Here is a 21,328-nt window from a genome sequence, read left to right as displayed (position 1 = left end):
ATTATTAAAGAACGGCACGTCATACTTTTTAACTGTTTATAGTTACAGTTAATGTTGGGGAACATCCATGAAGCAAGTCAATTATTGAACTCAATAAGACATATATATATATATATATATATATATATATATATATATATATATATATATATATATATATATACATACACACACACACCTTTGTCATGTTAACAAGAAATGGTAAAAACTTACAGCTTCACAGTGCTGACACTGGAGACTCCTTCCTTAAATGTTTCTTAAACCTCTCCTTATATGTTGTTTTTTTTTTAAAAACCATTTATAACATCCAATATACAAAACCCTGTTAATGAACTGTTCCTATAGAAACATGAATTCGATAATGATGAATTCGAATAATGAATTCGATAATGTAACAAGCACATTAAAAAAAAACTTTTTTTTTCAATAAACCTGTGATTTGTAGCTGCATTACTGTTATAACATGAATCAACTCCATTTGAATTGAGAATTCAATCGAAGTGTGGTGTAAATATACGTAGGAACGGATCCGATTTTTGACTCGCAAAACATTGCTATGTATAATTTAACGTCCACAAAAACCTAACAAGTTAAAAGTAGCCTAGTTCAATGGAGACCTGGAATCCACAGAACCCTATTGTTTACTTCCTGGTTCTCCGCACTGAACACTTCCTGTGATCATTACTACCTGTTCTGGGTCTCATTGTGGTTCATTAGTCAGCCCTGTGGTTTGATATTCATGTTTCCTAGCTCTGAGTTCCTGGCTTCATCCTGCACGTTTGAAAATTCCTCCTAAACGTGGATCATGAATAAATAAAAATGACTCAACGACAAACTGTCTCGCTTTTGTTCCCGTGTGCTCGGGTGTGATTATAAGCAAGGCACGGGGAGAGAGCAGATGGGATAATGATTAGCATTCATTAATGATAGATTAGGTCATTTAGAGAAAACGATCATTTGTCTTTGTTGCGCCTGACGCTAACGCGGTTACAGCTTGTCGATAACCTCGGGCTAAGAAATAACTTTCAGGTTGTGCTCCTAGGTGCTCGTTTTGTAATATTCGTTTGGATGTTCCTTAAGGAAATCCCTGATGGAAATTGCTTGGTGTTGTTTAGGATCGGTTTTATCGGCCGCAGTCGTAGCATCAGCCCCTGCCGTTTGTTCTCACGGGTTCCTTTGTATCACTAGCCACTTGTTTCGCTAAACTTCGCTAATTTTATGCATGTCACAGTCACACTGCTGATCTGATCTCATACTTCTCATACTGCATAAACAGTTATAGAGTATACCTCGATGCCGAAGCTTTAGCGTTCTGAATGATTTTTTACTAGGTAATTTAATTAGCCTAGTAGCTGATCAACTTAAACGATCTAGCTAGCTACGTGTGAAAAGTCTTGCTAGATATTTACCATTGGGATTTGCTGACACTCATACATTTCAGTACCTAAACAATGTTCAAAATGGCAACCGGAACGCTACTATGATGACGCAGGTGTTGCAGGAAAGATCTATTAGGTCTCCAGTTAACCGAAACATGGTTTGCTTGCTAAGAAATATATGATTTGTCCGTCTTTGTTTGCAGACGTTTCTGTTAACTATAATGAATCTCTGTCTCTTAACTTCCTCACATTACAACTTGAGGTTAGCTGGCACAGTTTCTGGGTGAATTATTCCACAGAGTTCCTGTAAAACTGCTATAGCGTTCCTGCTCCTCCTAACAACTAGTATGTTTATTGTCTACAGGTTCTGGATGTTGATTTGCACCTGAGCTAGCCCAAACCCTTGCCAATGTATACCTGTACATAAGTAGATGTATACTAACACTGAGTTGAATTGAGTTTCATGTGGTTCAGGGGTGGAGGAGGAGGAGGAGAAGCAGCCTCCTCGCACGTCCACGCGCCATGATCAGACTGCACACTCACTGATTTTCAGACAAATTAAATGTCAGGGGGAAACGGGAGCGCTGGAGCGCCTTGAAGAGCGCCGACTATCATAAATGATTAACGGCTCCCCTCCTTCCCTCGAAGAACCGTCATGGTGTGCGTGGAGGGTGAAGTTTTCTCGACTTCACGCAAGATTTAAGTCGAGCCTCATCCGTTTTTTAACCCTGCTGGACTGTTTTGTTTCTGTAAACTGTAAACCAACCTGATTAGCATGAAGACCTGGCAGGGCTGTAACATTTAGTGCATTCATCAGCATCGTCACTAGCAGGTGGTCAATATTATGTTTTAAAGTGGATCCGAAATCCAAATGGGCGTTTCAGAGCTTTTCGTTTCTGTCCGTTAGCGTTTTAAGCACCAATACAATATACAAAAAAATAGTTGGAGATTTTTTGATGACTCATCCTGAACTAGCCTTGTGTTTGTCCAATTAGCTGCTCTGTAGAGGGGGGCGTGTCTTGCTCTACAGCAGCAGCTCGTTAGTAGTAAACATTGTTGTTTATTGTTGTGTTAATGGCTGTGCGTCTTCTGTGCCATTGATGGAGAATAAATGGTTTGAGTTGGAGATGGAATTCATGCAAGATGCTGGTTTTTCTGAGGAGTGTTTTACCAACCTGTGGTCTCCTTTGGCGCCACTGATGCTCGAGCTTGCCTTAAACCCGTACGGCGTAACTCCGTTAGCATAACTATTAGCATCATTTCTGTTATTTGGAGAATAAACAGTAATCATGTCCGATATCAGTCTATAGGAACGCAGTCATAGTACAGGCATCACTTTTCCCTCCAACACACGTGCGAAAGAGTTGTGGTGCTAGAAATGCTCCGCTCCTGCCACCGGGAGTGTGTGTCTCGTTAGCTTAGCACCGCTAGCTCGCAGCCACGATTTGCAATTAGCCAAAGGAAAACAGTTTCCTCAGCCGGCCGGGGGAATATGAGTGAGATAGCAGTGGCCTGTGCTAATGGGTAAAGATGGATGGTCCTGCCTTTGGGATCTCAGCTCGGCCTGGTGCCACTGCATCGATCTCTCTTCCTCTTACACACACATACACACACACACACACACACACAGACAATAGTAGACACATTACACTGGCCTCAGTGCTGTTTTTTTTTTTTTGAGCAGTTCTTTTAGTAGACTATGCAGCATGACCTTTACGTTGAGTTTGTTTTCCTAACGTCATGTAGTTGATAAACCTGCCTGGAAAAATGTGCAGGTCCTGATTCATTATGTCATGTTTCTTCGAGAACATTTGTAAGATTATCTGGTTTGGGAAGATCAACATTGATCCTATGTCACAAAGACAAACTGGGAATTATCATCAGTGTCTTTGGGCCATTTTGTCGTGTTGCGTCCAGGATTTTCTGGTCCACACCCACACGTTCCTGACAGTCTTTTTAAAGAACACCCACCAACCATGACTGGCGCACACACACACACACACACACACAATATCTCAGGGACTAAATTGTTCGCCTGATGCTATCTGTAACCCCACGGCGCCCTCTGCGGCCATGTCACCGTTATCAGAGCACCCTGCCTGTAACAGGCCGACCTTGCTGATCCAGAGAAGCGTAAGGAGCGAGGCTTTTAGGACTCCGCGAGCGTCCGAGCGCCCTATCAGTCCTTCAGCGGCTCACTGAGGGAAATGGCTGTTTTATTAGACCGATATTTCACCCAGCCTGTCTGCGACACCTGCGATTTTTCTCTCTTCTTTAAGGAAAGGGCCTTCGGGGTGCGTGAAATGGATGCAGACGGAGCCACTCACAACAACGCCCACATTTGTTCGTCATCAGTCGTCATCCACGCAGACGGAAAACAAAGTGCATTTGAATGCGTGTTTAATTAAATCAATAACGCGGCTCAGCCCTGCATCGTAAAAGCCACCTGGGTGTAAACACAGACCTCTGTTATTGAACTACAAGGACATGAAGGTCAGAGAGAGAGGAATAAAGTATGAAGATCACATCTCGGAGCAGATCAATGCACGAGGAAGTAAGAAAATGTTGAACTACATGCCGTATAAGACACTCAGTTGAGTTTATAACGGTAATAATGACAGTCTGTGCTGGATCAAGAGCTATTTTATGCGCTGCTGAGTATGAATATGAGTATGGAAGCCATATTGTTAACACAAACCACATTTGCAGCGATTAATGTGATGATTACAACTAGGACTATTCATGCAGTGATATACTGTATTAGCAATGTACCAGACTATTAGATTTATCCGTGCTCGCCATCTTCCCATTCATACTGTAGATATAGCACCGTAATAGTCATATATACTTTTTTTTTTCTCGTGTTTTATGTTCCAAAACGCAATTTCCTTCTTCGGTCTGCATTTTCTATCCCAGGTTTTTATTATTATTTTTTTTAGAGCTATTGAAAAACCTTCTACTGAAGAAAAGATCTGTCAACCTCTGGAGGCACGACGAACATGCAGGTCATATTGATAATCTGAATGGCGCAACTAGAATATGAATTTAAGGACATGCGTAAATATTGAGGAACCTGGATGACAAAGAACCGTACCATTTTTCTATACTACTTACCCTTCGCATCGTCGCGGAGAGCCTGGAGCCTATCCCAGGGAACTCGGGGCACAAGGAGGGGTACAGTCTGGACGGGGCACAATCACATACACGTTCACACACTGCGGTCGAATTGGAAACGCAAATCAGCCTACGACGCATGTCTTTGGACTGGGGGAGGAAACCGCCGAAGGGAGAACGCACACAGGGCAGAGGCAGGATTCGAATCCCCAACCCCCGGAGGTTATCAGTGGAGCAATGCACAAATGAAGCCAGCTATTGGCATTGGAAAGGATTTCATGGGTTTCTGCCTCGATCTTGACTCGGTTTTGGTTTCATTTGGACTCGATCTTGACTCTTGATTTTGGCGTTTCTCCCGGTGTTAGACTTGATAATGCTGCTCTTGATTACAACCCTACTGATATATCATAATCTTACCAAGACATTCAGAGCAAAAGAAGGTCGTGAGTTCAGAATCCCAGCACTGACTAAGCAATGGTAGAGCAGCCATCGACTGTTTAGCTTCCTGCATGGATTTTGTATATTATATATATTATAATATGCACAAAACTCACAGCCTGGAGGCTGAATTTGTCTGAAGTGCAGCGGAAACAGGAAAGTGAGATTAGGCCCATGTTCCCCTGTAAGAACTGTCGCTCCTTATCAATAATACTCTCGCATGCTGGAGGTGAAAGCCTTCAGACTTGATTAATCCCCACTCGTGGCTATTTTTAACAACTACCGGGATGTTTAAATGGCCGGAGGAGACGTGTACTCCAAATCTCTGGTGGAAGGATCGAGGAGAAAAGAGAGAAAACACATTTCCTTTGAACCGCCTTCATCCTCTCAACAACCAAATACATTAGGCTCAATCTCTCTTTTGGCAATTATTGGTCAATCATGCATGATAACGAGGCAGCGATGATTTTTTTCCTCATGTGGAAAAATCCATGTAATAGCATCTAGTTTTGCCACCTTGGACGACCTCCAGCTCAGCGATTATATTAGAAGCAGGAGGCCCGAGCTTTAATTTCACGCTGCATGCGTCGCTACATCGCGGCCCGAGCAAGAGTAAAGTTTAATTTTCTGCCGTGGATTCCAACCCGAGAAAATAAAAAGTGCCGGGTTACAAAAGAGAGACGAGCGATGAGCTGACGCTCAGCCACCTTTTATGTTTTCATTTTACCTCGCGGGATAAAGCGAAGAAGCCTTTCGTTTTCTTTTGCCTTTTTTTTTTTTTTTTTTTTTAATCGTGTTTCACACTTTCGTTTTTCCCGCACTCGTGGGTTTTAAGAGTTCACAAATGTTCCCAGTCAAAATGTTTACACTGAATCCTGGCGGATGATGGATAGGCCATGGATTCGGACCATACGGTGTTGTGGTTTCGCGATTAGATCTTTTACCCCCTATACGCTGGGCAAGCTGTTCAGCCTGCTGTAGTGTGACACTCCACGGTAAAGGAATGACAGACAGCTGAGCGCGTGAAGGCCAGAAAGGTCCCTCCTGAGTCAGGAGCATCACTGCAGCTCAGCCCTGTACTGTATATAAACCTCCAGTACGTCAGAGTTTTTAAAGTCTAATTTCAGTTGCTTTTTTTAAGATTGCTACTAGTCACAGTCATGCCTGAATTCTCTAACAGGCTGCATGATCCAGTGCATTCCTCCATGTCAGTCCATTTGACTGACCTGTGATTGAAGAATATTTTTAAGTTAGTAAGGAGATGTTTCTGTCCGTCAGCACGTCTCGTTTAGGTTTCTCCAACGCCTCTACCGTATGTGTAGCTGTCCTGTGAGGCATCCTTTGCTGTCCTCCTGTTGGCGGATTGTAGACGAGCGTCATATGAGCGTCGGAGATTTGAATTCGTGTGTGTGTGTGTGTCCAGCATGAACTAATTCTTTCATGGGAAGGTTCTTTACCTGGCCTAATACAGTAATGAAACATCTCTTAAGATGGAGTCTAGGGGAAGCGGTGAGGGAGGGGGTGTGTTAAAATAGAACTGTAACAGTAGGGGAGGTTTGTGAGGCGAGTCGTTATGATCTGCACCCAGGCGAGAGGTTTTTGGCTCTCGTCCCCGTCGTGGCAGGGAAATTCTTCTAATATGTGTATATCAGTACAAGCTTATGTCTCTCTGACCTGCTGTTGTTGTGGCATTAATCACCCCTGACTCTCAGAGTGCCACTCAGAGCTATGTGTGTGTGTGTGTGTGTGTAGAAGAAGAAGAAGTGCAGGTAAGTGTTCGCACCCTTATCTGAACGCTGCAGCTGCCGGCCCGTCAGCCGAGGCTGCATCCGTCCACGCAGGTTTCGCTCGCTGCTGTTTAGATTTAGATTTTAGCATCCATCATTAGCGACGGTGCCAAGCCGAGACCGTCCTTCACTGCCCGAGCGCCTGACCCATCCGTCACACCCGTGTCACACATAGCACCGGAGCAGCAGGAGAGGGGAAACAACGCAGCAGGATGACTACAGACACACACACACACACACACACTCAGTAGGATGGTTGGAAATGTATGCTGTCATGTACACACACACGTGCACCCACAACTGGAAAGCTTACATCCAAAACATCTGTTTAACACAAATCATTGGAGCCCTCAAACACACACACACACACACACACACACACACACAGTTCTGAAAGACAGCACAGTAAGACTAATCCTGACAGAGGTGACCGAGGACACATGATGGAGGGACGACACACTAGCGAGCGAGCGAGAGTGCGTGGGTTTGTCTTTGAGACAGATGCGTCTGCGTTTAATCCTCACACACTTTACAGCGATTCAAAGCAAATATATATTGCAGATTCCGTTATCAGTTTATCCAATCCGCTGTTCTATAGAGATGCCATTTTCGGTGAGTCTGTTCACTGACTCGAGTCGTTTGAATCCTCTCCGTTAAATGATTCATTCAGATTCAGTTGAACGGTTTGCCTGAATAAAGATCTTGAGAGTAAAAACATCATGGAGAAAGGAAACCGAGTGAGTGATGAGAAACAGCGAGAGCTAATGTCCTATAGAGTAATGGAAGGAGACGGAGGAAAAGGAGAAAGAAAGAGAAAAGGAAGTGGGCTGCACTTTAAAGACAGTAATAGAGCATTGATTATGATTTATGGCCTGCTGCGTGTGTTGATTTAATCACAGGAAATTGCCCAGTGTGACATCGTGAGGTGTGTGTTAGTGTGTTAGTGTGCCACAAACGGAGACAAGCGCACTGCTGGAGACATGACGACTACGGGGATGGGGACGTGTGGATGTCCCTGTGACTCATTGCATGCCTACAGAGCTACGTATAAAGACAAAACCCAAAATAAGTCCACAGTGAGACTCAGAGCTTTATGTCACTCAGTTATTGTTGTAGAGGTTATTTAGCATTTTAGAGGTTAGCGTGTGATGCGTGTTTATATGCAGTGTGAGTCACTGTGAATGTTCCTGATACGAACAGCTGAAGTGGATGCAGGTGGATGCACGTGGATGCACGATTGAGGACACAGCAATCCATCTGTTTTAGAATCGAATGATTCTATTAGGACGATGATTCAGATCATGTGATGATTCTGTTAGGACGATGATTCAGATGTGTGATGTTTCTCTTAGGACGATGATTCAGATCATGTGATGATTCTGTTAGGACGATGATTCAGATGTGTGATGTTTCTCTTAGGACGATGATTCAGATCATGTGATGATTCTGTTAGGACAATGATTCAGATGTGTGATGTTTCTCTTAGGACGATGTTTCAGATTGTGTGATGATTCTGTTAGGATGATGATTCGGATCATGTGATGATTCTGTTAGGACGATGATTCAGATCGTGAGATGATTCTGTTAGGACGATGATTCAGATCATGTGATGATTCTGTTAGGACGATGATTCAGATCGTGAGATGATTCTGTTAGGACGATGATTCAGATCGTGTGATGTTTCTGTTAGGATGATGATTCGGATCATGTGACGATTCTGTTAGGATGATGATTCAGATCATGTGACGATTCTGTTAGGATGATGATTCAGATCATGTGAAGATTCTGTTAGGACGGTGATTCAGAACGTGTGATGATTCTGTTAGGTAAAAATGCCACACCTACTTCAGGTTTAAATCTAAATACAGATACAGACATTTGAAGCACTGAACAGATATAGATACAGATAGGGTCATTGCGTTACATCCTATACAATGCACCTAAGCTATTAGCTAATAGCATTTGTCCCTATGCAGTGATCTATTTGGTATTCAGTTGTAGTGTGTGTGTGTGTGTGTGTGTGTGTACGCTATGTTCTGTGATGCAGAAGCTAACGAGTCCCAGCAGGCTGGAAATCAATGCCTTCGAAATTGTTGACCGATGGCAGTGGGCAGCCACTCTCCATTGATTTGGGCCGAATCCCTGCAGGGGTGCTGGCTCAACAAAGACCTGTCGCCTACAAAAGTCTCTCTCTCTCTCTCTCTCTCTCTCTCTCTCTCTCTCTCTCTCTGTGTCCTTCTTTCTCTTGCACTAAGTGGCTGAAGGCTTAGTAACCCAGTCAGCTCAGTGTAATTGAGAGAGCGAGGGCTGTCTGGCGCTATCGCCCCACTCTCAAGTCTTATTTTGGTTTAAAGGAAAACTAATAGCAGCCCTGGAGAGTGAAAATGAGGTGGGGGGGGGGGGAGAGTAAAGGAGAGGAAGGCAGGAGAGGGGTGGAGTGGCAGAGACTTATAAAAGATGGAGTGAGAGATAGAGGGCGAGGAATGGATAATAAGAAGGAGATGGATGTGATCCGTGAAGAGAATAGCTGAATAGGGTGAAAGAAAGAAAAAGTCATGGCCGTGACATAAATGTACAAAGAAATGATCATACAGTCAGCTACAGCATGTGCAGGTATAGGAAAATAGTCCACGATAAAGTACAAAGTGGCGGATTATTTTCCTATAACGACACAACATACTTTTTTTAAAATCCATTACCAGGTATATTTAATGTTGTGGAAACCAGTTAGTTCCTGTACTCACTTACGTTATAGCAGCTATAAACAATTGTTCCCTGACTAGCATGTGCTTTGTTAGTTAAAGTTAAAGTTAATGCAGAGAAATGGAAAACTGACCGTTACGAACACTCTGACATTGTAGAGTCCTTCAGTAAATCTTAACTCAGCTCTATCTCTATACAGATAACCTCACCATGTCAACAATTAGATGTTTTCTTTGGTAAATATTAACATTTTTTAAAATATATATAGATTATTTGGAGCGTCCCTGTGAATGAGCTGTTGCAATGGAAACAATAACATTTCAGAACAAGTGCATTAATATAAATCCACTGTCAGAGGTGCTGTTATGGGACGAAAAAAAATCAACACCCTCAGATTTGAGAATTCAGGTGGAACTGGAAAGTACCAAATGAGCAAATCAAGCCCCGCTAATTCCTAACCAACCATCTAGCCCAAAAATCTATTTCTAAAGATTACGGGAAGCAAAACAGTCGGTGAAGTAAAGGGGTTTAAAATAAATAAATAAAACAGTCTGCGCGGTGCAATTTATCACAGTTAGCGGCGAATCAGGCAGCGACAGGAATCAAGGTAATTGGTGTGGAGACGCTGACAAGTCTGTTCAACATCTCGAAGGAACACCGCAAAAGCACGCTAGCATACCGTTAGCTCGAGCGGTTGAAAAACTTCGGCTCGATCCGAGGTGATTAAGGAAACGCTCTTTTTCGACGATTTCACATGCAGACTGGATCGAGTCATTCTGTCAGCCTGTTAGACAAAACTGCGGAGAATAAAATGAAGCTTTCAGAGGGAGAGGAAGAGAGAGAGAGACCGAGAGAGACAGAGAGCAAGAGAGAGAGAGACAGATGAGAGTGACAGACAGAGAGAGAGCGAGAGAGAGAGAGACAGATGAGAGTGAGAGATAGAGAGAGAGAAAGAGAGAGAACTAACACTCAGGACCATCAATGTTACTGAGATTATCATGTAACTTTAAATATAATTTAAGACCCTTGTTGTTTTTTTGACAGATTATACTGTGTATATGATTTAATACAGTAACACATTATAATGCAGTTGCATATAAGTGTAAACTTAATTTTTTTTGATTATAGGAGATATATTATGTGTGTGTGTGTGTGTGTGTGTGTGTGTGTGTACTGAAGATGACGGTGTGTGAACATGGCCTTGCTAAAAGAAACAAGCGCAAATACATGTTTACCGTACACCGTCGCCATGGCAACCTTCGTCTCAGTTCGTTCGCCCGATCCGACGTAAAAGTATACTTTATTGTTGTCTTTATTCTCCGGCTAGAGGTTGAATTTTATTACGATATCCGGAACGGATGCCAGTAATGTTGCCGGTTATTGCCTTTAATCTGACACAATACGGTATATTACATCATAAAATATCCAGTGCAGCTGTGTGTGAGTTATTAAACTGATATTTCATTTCATTTCCAGACAACTCTGTGGAACAGTCATCAAAGCGTAATTCTTTGTTCTATAATTTATCAGGAGCACAATAGAGCCGGTCTTGTCGCGGTGCCAAGTCGCTGCCATTAGTGACTTGCTAATTAGAAATACATCTGCGGATTTTTTGTAAAAAGGCTTTTAGTGGATTTTACCGCCGTCACACCTGCGTGGCTCTCCAAACGGCTGTGTTCCAAATCCAGATCCAGAAATTCCAGCATCGTTTTATTTTCCCCCCGACCTTTCATTATTTTTACGCTCCTAAACATCCAACGCATTAAAACTCTACACTGACTACAGTTCATCCAGTTTCTTCTCTCTTTCTTTCTTGTTTTTATATATATATATATATATATATATATATATATATATATATATATATATATATATATATATATATATATATATACAGTTTAATACATTTTATTTGAAAACTTTCCAATTCATTTATCTTGTTTTCTTGAGTAAATAAAGCCAACACGTTGCTATGGAGCTTGTTATTATCAAAATTACAACAAAACTGTGCAGACGTGCTAGCTGGCTAGTTGCGCAATCTTCCTATGGGTTAGCTAGCTAAGCTAAGCTGTTCTTCCGTTTCTTGTTACAAGCTCAGTTGTAACACAATAATTTATTAATATTTATTAATGAAATATACGAATGTCAAAAGCCGATGCCTTTCGGGGTGGTTTGCATTTGTAAAATATTTTGGATTTGTTTCTTAAATATGCTTAGATTAGAAATCTGCTGTAAAAGTTTTGTGTTTCAAGAGCGCTGTAGTGTTTTTACGAAAAAGGCTTCGTATTCTCTCCGTAACCTCTGCTCTACCACTGTCTAATTTTTTCTTACCCTGGCCGCTTCTATTGAGTCATCCATGACTTTTCACACTAACGCTGAAAGCAGATGGAAAAGCACAGAGCAAGGAAATGATTCCATCATGCCGCCCCTCGTGGTTTCGGAGACGGATCGTTGCAGGGATAAATTATCTTCAGCTTTATCTGACAAAGCGGAGTGATGGAGGAAACTCACAGGAGGGCAGAGAGGGTGGACAGGATGGCGGTGCAGCTCTAAATGATGAATGTGTGGAGGAAGTGTATATGAGATTCTGTATGGCAGGTATATGACATGACACGGTGAAACATGAAAGCGGACCTGTCCTGCACCTCTCAGGAGTCTCGCTGCGTGATCATAAAATTCTGGACGCAAAATGCAGAGACGTGTTCCAGATCAAAATGATGACCTAGTCACTATAACACAGCATGGCTCCGGTATTTACATTTCCTTATCAGAAGTTGAAGGATAAAGTTCTTAAAAGTCCTACAGTGACTCTGGGCAGGTCTGGGATTTGAACTCAAAACCTTCTGGTCATTTTCATTCATTCATTCATTCATTCATTCATTGTATGTGAAATGCTGAATATTAAAAGCAACATGACTAAAAGTTACAAACAAGGCCAAACGAGGTCGGATTATCTCATCTTACACTCTGAGAGCGTCTGAAGCGTCGCACTTATTGATTTTTAATTACATATCACGTTATGGTTCAGCTTTTACATTTAAGATGTAAAACCTTTTACTTGGGTTTTGGACGTTTAAGGTGAAACTGTATGCAAAATCGATGAGATGAGATAAGAAAAATGGACTCTTGTTAATTGATTTATTACATTTTAGAGTCCTTTTTAAGATTATTTTTGTTCTATATTGATGGATTAACCGCATCTTTATAGTGTGGTGTATTTTCTTTGTTGGCTGTCTGGGTGATTAATGAGCAAATCTATAAAAGATACATTTAAAGCTGAGAGTTCGGTATGGTAGGTTTTATAATGGAGCTAGCATATGATGCAAAAAGTACAAAAACTGTCGTTTTGACAGCGACCACGCCTCCTTCACTAAGACTGACAGACACAGGCCACACCTCCTGGAATCATGTCAGTATATGAGCCTGCTGTTGTTCTGTGGACTGGAGTGTTTTTTCCCCAGTGGGTGGCCAGTCAGATGCTGCGGTGGTTAGTGTCACATAGGACAACATTCGGGCTCTGCCCAATGTTACCAACTTTTTACACCCCTTTAGGGGTCTGATCACCATTGTCCCTGACCAATCACTGATCACCATTGTTTCTGACCAATCACTGATCACCATTGTCCCTGACCAATCACTGATCACCATTGTCCCTGACCAATCACTGATCAACATTGTCCCTGACCAATCACTGATCACCAGTGTTCATAACAAATAATCACTGATCACCACCAATCACTGATCACCATTGTTCATAACAAATAATCACTGATCACCATTGTCCCTGACCAATCACTGATCACCATTGTCCCTGAACAATCACTGATCAACATTGTCCCTGACCAATCACTGATCACCAGTGTTCATAACAAATAATCACTGATCACCATTGTCCCTGACCAATCACTGATCACCGTTGTCCCTGACCAATCACTGATCACCATTGTCCCTGACCAATCACTGATCAACATTTTTCATAACAAATAATCACTGATCACCATTGTTCCTGACCAATCACTCATCATTGGATGACTAGCACGAGACACTCCGCCTTCCACTGTAACTAACCTCCTGCAATATTCACTATCCTGCTTTTGAAGACTTATTTTCATTTTTCTGTATACAAATGTCTGTTCCAGTACAATACACTTTTACACTGTTGTCACACGGCTACAGCTGCGAACACCAGAACAAACCCGACGCACACGCTTTCACACGGGGAACTTCGTTTATTTAATGTCCAAATCAGTCGCACTTTAACAACACATGCGCAGCGGGGAGTCTCGGATAACGGCGGGCCTCCGTCTTTAACCGACGCTCATTTGCATATTAATAACGTTTTCATGCTACGTTTCACTTTATACAATGTCACAAAGTGAAGGGGGGTTGGGGGAGCCATCGGCGCAATAACGAGCAGCAAAGCGGGGAAAGAAAGGTAGCGCCTTACAAAGTCATAACAGCGCTGGCAGTGAATTATACGGGACGTGGCTGCGGCGTCCCGACGAGCTGAGACGTGGGCCAAATGAGCGCACACTGGAGGAGAGCGATAAGTGGAAACGATAGTTATGAAGAAGAGGGAACAGCAGTAAAGAGGGAAAAAAAGGGAATTTGTGTGCAGAATGGAAATGAGACGCCAGAACGAGCGTTAATCTTCAATGCACATGCTTTAAATGTCTTTAAGGACGCAGGACAAAATGTCTCGTGCACGCATGATATGCTGCGCATTCTTAAAGTTATTATACCACAGTGCTGTAGAATAGAATTCTCAATGCTGATTGGTCAGGAGGAAAATCCCAGGTTTGTACTAACGCCCTTGTTCTAATATGTTATCGTTTCTGTAGTAACTGCTCATTCGCTGTTTATTTAACATTTATGGAAGGAGTCTCCAGTGTCAGTCAGAGGTGGAGCTGTAACATGAAGTTCTTTGACATCTTCAGGACAGAGGACTTTACGTTTTGTGGTTTTTAGGTAACAACTCAGCTGGGGGAAAAAAAAACTGTCTAATGGTTTCCACTACAAATACCATTACAAACCAACATCCGTTAGCTATTAAAAGTATTACCATTACAGTCCTTAATGGTATCCCTGGCATAACATGCCATCAATAGAAGGCAACAAATACCAGTAGAACCCCACAGGGACCATTAAAGCTTCCATTAAAACCAATACAATTCCCATTATATCCATTAAAACCAACTTTTATGAGGGTTTCTATTGTTTTTTTGTTTTTTTTGTGGGGGGCGGGGTTTCAGCAGGGAAGACATGTTCCACAACTTTAACTGGATAAAAAGTACAACCTGGCTAAATTATTCATTAAAACTAAGTAAGTAGCCTAGCAAAAACAATTTTTTTGTAAAAACTAGCTGACATGGACCAGTCCCTATAGACGTTGCTTGAACATGATTATCAAAACTAAACTACATTCTCTAGCAACTTCTCACTGTCAATCAACATTGTTGTATTCATCTGTCGGAATGCAGCTGAATTTTTGGTGGTAATATTTCTTATTTCTCCAATGAGGTTTCACATATGCGTCGATAAGGTATGAAGATTGGGGGTGGGGGTGGGGGATGGGACAGATGGGCGTGGTTAGCATTTGTACTTCTGTCACGACTTCATTCACCAACATTCATCTCAGTTCTACCTGTGTTAGAGAATTGATTGGTTCTGTCAAATCTCTGCTAAACATTAATTGCAAACGGACTTTGTCTCGGCAGCTCAGATAATTTTATTCGAATCAGAGTTTTGTCGCTTATAATTATTGGTTGTAACTTTTCAAAAAAAGCATTCGAAGATAAAGAAAACTTAATGCTGCAAAAAAGAGAACGTCAAACGTGTCAAGAATAAGAAGAAGAGACAAATTCACAAGAAACCTCAGATTTGAGAATTAGCATGCGTCACAGAGAGTGACAGGTTTTATCAGCCTGTTTCTCTCTCTCTCTCTCTCTGTGTCTCTCTCCTCTGTTTATCAATCCCTAACCGTGCAGGGACGACGTCGTTTCACAGGTCAATTCATTCTCATTATCGCATGTCAATTTAATCTAGCTTTAAAGTGCAGGATGGGCACTTTATAAAAATTTCATTAACCTTCCGATTTGTAATCTGCTCCGTACATCAGGTAGACCGACCTGCCATGACTTCAGAGTAGGTAAAAAAAAAAAAAAAAAAAACCAAGCTGATTGTCAGTGGTATGTTTTCATTTACGGTTGGTCGTTTAGCAGCTGGACGTATTCAGAGTGACTTACTGTATACCTGGACCACAGAATGTGCGTATTATGAATCGTTTTTCTCTTATTCATTATGCAGTTAACACTTGAGCTATGTAATTGTAATCGTTGTAATATGTTTCAAAGTATTATATGAACTATAAACGATCTGTTACATCTACATGAGTCGGCTCAAAGAATCGGTTCCTTAATAGTCTTGTATGAGTGAGAGTAACTGGCCAGGAGGCTCAACAAGATGGCCGCCTAGTGGACATACTTCCCTGTACGGACTTTGGAAACGCACGCCTTGTCTTCTTCTGTGAACTCGGTGTTAGAATCGTCATCACTCTTTGCTGTATAAACAGGACTTATCGTGTTAACTGCTATAGAAATGCACCGCTGAGTCGATTCAAGTCTTGAACTGGACATGGCTGTGCAGATGTTACAGATGTTTGGGCTTTCAGGAGCGCTGTCACCATTGTGAGGTGAGCGAATTTACATTTCCAGCAGCAGATAAAAGCCTGAGGCAGATCGCAACTTCACGTCGCCTCTGCCCCACCTTTACCTTATCAGCCTGTTCTGCCTGTCGGAGTTTTAATTGGATTTCCAGTCGAGGTCTTATCACACACACACACCCCCAACCCACACAACACCTGCCCCCACCACCACTACACACACACACGCCTGACTAGCTCCCCTCTGATATCCTGAGTGTATGCAAATCCGTATATGACTCATCGCCTTTTTTCAGGATTTCCTACAATGTGTTCCAGATGTTGTCACAGGTTTAACATCAGCTGAGGCAAGAATGCATCGTGCATTAGATGTCTGAGGCCACATCTGCCCTCTTTAACCCACATCTGCCCCTTTAACCCACATCTTCTGCTGTCTACCCACATGTGCCCTCTTTAACCCATACCTGCCCCTTCAACGCCAGATCTGATCCCTCTATCCCCTTCAACATCACATCTGCTCTCTTTGATTCACATCTGCCCTCTTCAGTCCACATCTGCACTTTTCTAACCCAAGTGTGCGCTCTTTAACCTCAAATCTGACCCTTTAACCCACATCTTCGGCCTTCTACACACATGTGCCCTCAACTCACAGCTGTCCCCTTTAACACCACATCTGCTCTCTTCAATCCACATCTGTACTGAACCCACATATGTTTAACCCAAAATCTGCACCATAGAGAACGGAACTGTAATGAAAATTCTTGTGCACCAGTGTCCTAATGTGTGTGTGTGTCTGTGTGTGTGGATGAGATTTGCTCAGCCCCTGTAGTGATCAGCGGGGTTCATGACCTGAGTCCTGATCTGCATGTGTGTGTAATCATACTGATGATGATGATGATGATGATGAAGTTCATTAGGTTTCACTTCCATTACGCCTTCCTCCTTTTCTTCCTTTTCTTCCTTTCTCTCTCTGTATTCCGTCTCTCCTCTTCCCTTTCTCTTTGTTCATCTTCCTCTCTATCCTGTTATCCCTGGCTCTGCTATTTCCTTTCCTCTCTCTCTCTCTCTCTCTCTCTCTCTCTCTCTCTCTCTCTGTCTGTCTCTCTCTCTGTTCATCTTCCGCTCTATCCTGTTATCCCTGGCCCTACGATTTCTTTTCTCTCTCTCTCTCTCTCTCTCTCTCTCTCTCTGTCTCTCTCTCTGTTCATCTTCCTCTCTATCCTGTTATACCTGGCCCTACTATTTCCTTTCTCTCTCTCTCTCTCTCTCTCTCTCTCTTTCTGTCTCTATCCTTTTATCTGTCCAGTGCCACTAAACTCCCAGCATCCTTCACTCCACACATCTGCTGCCGCACACATGAGGCTCCGTTCCGAGCTCCAACCCTGAGAATTAGCCAAGACTTATTAATTTGCAGATGACGGTTTAATGAGGAGGGATTTCAGGATCCATGTTGGGGGATTTTACAGTGTCTGTGTCTCTTTGTTGATTTGAAGACGCTAATTTAATCAAGCTGTTATAAATGAGTTCTGTAGCTACAAAACCGACCCGCGCTTACTCGCCGTGACGCTTTCTCGAAAAGCACTTCTTTCGACGTCGTTTGTAAATTAGCCGAGGGGAAAACACACATAGTGTAGCAGACTGCACGCTAACGTTAAGCTAGGATCAAACCAAGTGTGACAAAATCATCCACATGACTCCTTTAAAACTAGAACCAGTATCAAAGATAAAAACGTGACACTATGACCAGGTGCTAAACTTTAAAATAATCAAATATAATGTAATATGTACAAATATCGATGTAATAGTCTCTGCATTCAAACTCCATTTTAGCCCTTTGGTTTTCAGCTGACAATGTAAGGAATAAAACACTCTGTATTGTGTTATCATAGGAAAATAATCAACTATTATGTATAGTATAACTATTACAAAAGGTGCAAACATTCACTGAGGTGGGGTGGGGGGTGTAAACTTTTGAACAGGATGATCGGTGTACATTGTTGTTATTTTGTCTTGTGGGAAATATCTTACGTAGTGTCTGAAGGGTGGTACTAAATTTAAAAAAAAAAAAGATCTTTTTTTTCCTAATTTTTTTATTCATTTTCAAATGATTAATTTACATGTGATTCATTTTCATGTGATTCATTTACATGAGATTCATATTCATGTGATTCATTTACATGTGATTCATTTACATGTGATTCATTTACTGATTAGCTTCTCTTTAAATCCAGTTTTAGACTGTGATATAACAAAGGTCTTTCCAGATTATTACTTGCTACACTGTATGAGATAACCCCAATAAAATTGCCTGAATTCTATAATATAATTTGTTCACCATGTTAGGTTTAAATCCTCTAAAAACAGATTTGCAATTGAATAACATAACTCCATTCCAATTCACATCCTTCAAAGCATTGGCATGTTTTGTTTACTTTCACAATTGCCACTACTGTATTTTAGCTAATTCTTGAGTTTTACCTCATCCTGTCTTGTAATTATCATATTTTAGATGAGCATTGTAATAAATTTTTATACTAACAAAGGGAAACAACTTGAAAAAGTACAAACACCGAAAACAAACCCAAAAAAATAAGATCTTTAAACAACATAACAACAATGTACACAGATCATCCTGTTCAAAAGTTTACACCCCTCGGCTCTTAATGTATCCTGTTGTCTTCTCGAGCATCGCTGAATGTTTGTACCTTTTGTAATAGCTGTGTACGAATCCCTCAGTTGTCTTCAGTGTGAAAAGATGGATCTCAATATCATATAGCCCGTGTTGGAAAGGGCTCAAATATGCAGAAGATGCTGGAAAAACAAAGAATGTGCAGGACCTGGAGGATTTTTCTGAAGAACAGTGGGCAGTTTAATTGTTCAGGATGAACAAGGGACTCATGAAGAACTATCACAGAACATAAAAACATCATGTCGTCAATCATCCAGGTAACGACACATGGTATTAAGAATCGAGTGTGTGTAAACTTTTGAACTGGTTAATTTGTGTAAATTCAGTTATTATTGTGTCTCGTGGACTATATGTAAACATCTGTTATGTGAAATAACGTATTCAGGCCAGGTCTAGCTAAAAAACAACATGCAGTTTTCATGATCTGTCTTTTTCTTTCTTTTGTTTATTTAAAATTATGAACATTTTGCAGATTCTGCAAAGGTGTCTGTAAACTTACGAGCTCAAGTGTACTCTTATTAATTTCCTGTCGCAATCAAGCAACCATCCTGAAACATTTCACATCACCACACTGCCAGTTTCCCAAACCGGTATAATAAAGTGACCTTCATTATTAAAAATATAATTTGTTATGATGAATATTCATGAATATTTAATCAGGGGAAAAACTATATGTTGCTATAGTTACCATTCCTCTGAAAATGTGTGGAGTGGAAGTGTTGATTGATGAAAAAAAAAAAACAACAAAAAATGTTTTACAATTCCCTTCTCAGGGCCATTCAGAGGCAGAACACACACATAAAGAGAGACAGAGATATATATAGAGAGACATTTTATGACAAGAGAACCCTTGCCACTTGGATGGAGAGCTGTTTTGCACACATAAAGCCTGATTGGTATTCATGCTCAAGGTTCTGATTGTGCTCTCACTGTTTTTTTGCATCACATTTCCATGTTTAAAACCTCGCTTGTGCATAACAGACTAAAAACACACACACACACTGAAAATATATTTCTCTCTGCATCACTGAAGATCATTAAAACGTTGTTGTGAATGCAAACACGACTGTTGTTCTCTATTCTGTTTACACAGCAAGTTCATTCCGGTTGTGAAACCATATTAAATAAATAAATAAATAAATACATAGCGTCTGGTTGTCGTAATATGTTTTGAGTCCTCCTTAATGAGTTTTGCGTGACGAACCCGAAGCTCATTACGGCTGGAGAGGGACTCGAGTGTCCTCCTCGCCGGCACAGGGTCATCACCATGGTAACGACCGCCGTCGGCTGTTACTAAGGAAATCCAGGATGGAGGAGAAACCCACGGCGACGGGCAATTAGCTCTACAGTACACCGAGTGACCTTCATTAGGCTGGCATGAGTGTTCATTTACAGACCACCATGTCCTCGAGTATGTGACAGATGCGCCAGAAATACATGGTCTCGTCTTCCTTTGCTTTGTGAGGTCCTGACACGTGGAGAATCAAATTTAGGATACCAACCCAGTGTCCGTCGGCTTAGCTGATTAGTGAAAGTTATCGGGTGCTAACGCTTACGGATATCAAAGAGGAATGAAAAGATCAATGAACAAATCGTTACGTTTGAGAGAGTTCAGGAGAGTGGAGACAGATAATATGGTTCAAAGAACTGTTGCTAGAAGTGACAGCGTCTTAACCTGGCCTGCTAGCTTCGTAGCGGTTAGCAAGATGGCTCAGGATTTAAAGTAACGATCGTTTGAGATGGTGTACACAAACACTGCATGACAAAGCAGAGCTGATAGAAAAGCAAGGCTCTGGACTGATGCGTTTTACAGCAAGACCTCAGAGAAATGAAGCGTGAAACCAAACACGTTTATGATCACCATTCTGTCAACCTTCTTTTTTTTTTACACTGCAGGGAAATTTAACACACTCCTTTTCTTTCCTCATCGATGATTTAAAGCTCTATCTCGCCAAATCACCATGGCAACTAGCCATTTGTACTATATGTATGTATATATGCATTACTACACAGCGTGATGGCCGTTACCGTTAACGCGTGGATGCGGTGTGTGTTAGTTACAGCTGTTGCCTTTGTAGGCTTTCAACAAATCGTATTGTTAGCACGTGTTTGGTGTCTTTAGATCTTTAGTTTTGTAGGCTACTGGAGCTACGAGGCTAACGCTGCTAGCAAGTAATGGAAGATTTAGCATCATCTAAATATTATCCAGATATGCAGCTTGCACATCTAAGAGATTTAAACTTCACTTATTACAACATTAAAGAAGCACACTTTGGACACCAAAACTGTTTTGTACTTTTTTGTTTCTTTGTTTGGATACAGCAGAAATATCTAGTGTTTTGTTGTTTTTATTTGTTTTTGTTGTTGTTGTTTATCTGAAATATGACTGGATTAGTCTGGATTAGCACCAACTTTGGATAATATAAGTGATATAAAACTATTAACATGCTTTAAAACGACCACGAGACAATATTTAGAATTGTTTTTGTTTAATCGTATTTTTGTTTAATTTTGTATATGCAGTGCTGCGCTGATTCCCCTCCGAGCCTGAAGGTGT

The sequence above is a fragment of the Ictalurus punctatus genome, chromosome 15 (assembly GCF_001660625.3).
Source record: "Ictalurus punctatus breed USDA103 chromosome 15, Coco_2.0, whole genome shotgun sequence".
NCBI lineage: Eukaryota > Metazoa > Chordata > Actinopteri > Siluriformes > Ictaluridae > Ictalurus > Ictalurus punctatus.
The sequence above is the reverse complement of the archived record's forward strand: the minus strand, read 5'-3'. Positions refer to the sequence as shown.